General features: G+C 38.7%; 3 non-coding genes across 3 annotated transcripts; 2 read left to right on the forward strand and 1 right to left on the reverse strand.

The window, feature by feature from the left end:
* Positions 1 to 1926: 1926 nt before the first annotated feature.
* On the reverse strand, positions 1927 to 2000 carry trnaf-aaa (transfer RNA phenylalanine (anticodon AAA)). Its single transcript has one exon. It is a non-coding gene; the product is annotated as a tRNA-Phe (tRNA).
* A 482-nt stretch (positions 2001 to 2482) lies between these two features.
* Positions 2483 to 2555, forward strand: trnav-aac (transfer RNA valine (anticodon AAC)). Its single transcript has one exon. It is a non-coding gene; the product is annotated as a tRNA-Val (tRNA).
* A 136-nt stretch (positions 2556 to 2691) lies between these two features.
* trnaq-uug (transfer RNA glutamine (anticodon UUG)) lies at positions 2692 to 2763 on the forward strand. Its single transcript has one exon. It is a non-coding gene; the product is annotated as a tRNA-Gln (tRNA).
* The last annotated feature ends 28 nt before the right edge of the window (positions 2764 to 2791 follow it).

The raw sequence follows: 2791 nt of genomic DNA on the forward strand, positions 1-2791 counted from the left end.
GGACATTTTTGAGGTATTTCTGTAAAACAAACATCATTTGATTGTTTTTTCCCACCTTAAAAATTGAATTCAGTTAAATAAATAATGTTCATAAATTATACAACGTGACCTATCTCTCCATCTCTTTTCTTTTCCACCTTAATCTTTGGACCACCACAGGACTGGTGGTCCTATGATCCATCACACAGAGAAGAGAAATAACCTGCAAACAAACCAGAAGGCTGTTTGGCCAGTGGAGAGTCACTGGAGAACCCGGAGAAAACCCACCGTGTGACCCGTCTGTGACCTGGTCAGGCATCCTGATACCAACAACAACTTTGTTACTGTCTTCTGTTTTAAAAATATTCTTACTTTACCCACAAACTGGAATGCTAATACCAAGTTAATAAGCTCTTGCTTTATTCATGGCACAGCCACGTTTCATTTCATGGTTTGTTGGCTTGCAGGTCAACAGGTGTTTACACCAAACACTGTGATTTTTGTCGTCTGATTTAATGATTTTCAGTGGAGAGAGTCCCACAGAATTAGTTTTAGGATGAAAGAGTAGGGTAGTGAAATATTTTATTACACCTTTTTGAACTTGTTAATTGAAAGAATCCCATACATCCAACTTAAGGGAACGAGTCGCTTCTCATTTCTTAAGCAGCCATGTTGAAAAACACATCCTCTGTCCATATGTTTGCTAAAAAGATCAGGCTGTTTCAGACGGGTCAGATCATCGGCATCAAGCAGAGAAAACAAACAGAGATTTCAGGTATGACTGTAACTGGGTTAGAAAAATCCAGTCGAAGAACAACAGCAGCAGAACTCAGGGCGATGTCTAATAGTAAGAGCTTTTCCACATGCTCAGTGTGAAGCAAACTCAGGGGATTGAGGCTGAGCAGCTGTGTAGCCTTAAGAAAACCACTAATCAGGGAGAATAACCGGAGAAACAGGCGTTTGTTTGCGAGGGAGCCTGAAGATTGGACTCAGGAGTGAAGGAAGGAGGTCATGTGATGTGATGAGTCCAGATTTCCCCTCAGTCAGAATAATGAGTGCATCAGAGAGAGGCAGAAAAGTGATGCACCCCACATGCCTGCTGTCGGCTGGGATCTGGAGTTGCTGTAGTTGGTCCAGTCCAAGTCCTGGGCCCAAAGGAAAAGGAGAATGTAAGATGTAGTAATGTAAGAAGTCAAAGCCAGGATTCACTGGGTTCAGACAACAAGAGAAATGAATGGACCACAGGGTCCGGACCCGAATAGGCTTTGTGTCGTGGTCGGACTCTTCAGTCATCAAAACAAGATCTTAATTAAATTACTGTGCTCTCTGAGAGGATCTGTGGTATAAGTATTTAACATTTTTCCATGCCCATGGTTGACATTAGTCTCTGATAACTTTTGGATCATCTACCAGCAAATTGGATAAGTTTCTGGAGTGATGAGTTTTCATCGATTTGCTAAAGACTTAGATGATCGTAACAAAAGCGCTCATATCCTAATGTTTTTCAATATCAACTTGCATAAAGGTATACTTTACAACTATTTTTCATTTTAAAGAGTTTATTTTATTTTTGAACCAATTTTTAATTTGAGTATTGAATTTATTTTTGAACCATTTTATATTTTGAAGTGTTAATTTTATTTTTCACCCTTTTTGTAATTTGAAGTGTTGATTATCTGAAACACCATAGATATGAACTGGCCAGTATGGGGATTGAACCGATGACCTCAGCGTTACCAGCACCACGCTGCAAACTCCTGAGCTAACCTACCTTACAAACTGCTGAGTTTCTATGGATTTAAGAAGAACTTTCATGATTTTACCACAATTACGATTTGATAAAAGTGCTGACATTCCTTTGTCTTCCAAAAGCAATGTATGAAAGGTTTTAACTTAAATCCTCTCACTACTTTGAAGTTGATTGTCTGAACCAATTCATATTTCAACTGGCTAGCATGGGAATTGAACCCATGACCTTGGCATTTTTAGCACTACGCTCTAACTAGCTGAGCTAACCAGCCACACAGAATGCTAAGTTTCCATGGATTTAAGAAAAACTGACATGATCTTACAATGAAGTTTTCAGGAAAGGCCTCATATTCTAATGTTTTTCAAAATCAACATGCCAGAGGTATATTTTCCAGTGTTGATTTTATTTTTGAAGTGTTTCTTTTTCCACTCTTTTTAATTTTGAAGTTTTGATTGTCTGATTGGGCACGATGGGGATAGAACTCACAACCTTGGTATGGTCTTCCCATCGATCTAAGAAAATCATACATGATCTTGACAAACGTGCTCATATTGTAATTGTAGCATATTTGTAAAAATAATATACTTCAATATATATGAAATCAACGTAAATAGATTGATGCCAATAAGGTCAATGGGCTAGTCTGCACTCTGAATCCAGGCATCTGAGTGCAATCCTCAGTAGGAACTTTATGCTTTGAATCTGACATCTTAAACTTTAAAACCTCAAACTGAAGCAATGTACAGAAATTCAGTTTCTGTAGTGTAGTGGTTATCACGTTTGCCTAACACACAAAAGGTATCTGGTTTGAAACCAGACAGAAACAGATTTTGTATGTTATGCTTCTCACAGGGTGAAGTGAGTCAACAAGAGTCTTCAGGTTTGGTGAGGGTTCATACGCCAAGCGACTTGAATGTAGACATCTTTGAAATCGGGTTCCTTTATTTAAGTTCCCACTTGGTGGTTCTATGGTGTAATGGTTAGGACTCTGGACTTTGAATCCAGCAATCTGAGTTCAAGTCTCAGTAGAACCTTTTGTCTCTGCTCCTGACATCTTCAATA

Source organism: Poecilia latipinna, unplaced genomic scaffold, assembly GCF_001443285.1.
Source record: "Poecilia latipinna isolate Pla-1442-1.1 unplaced genomic scaffold, P_latipinna-1.0 Scaffold1358, whole genome shotgun sequence".
NCBI lineage: Eukaryota > Metazoa > Chordata > Actinopteri > Cyprinodontiformes > Poeciliidae > Poecilia > Poecilia latipinna.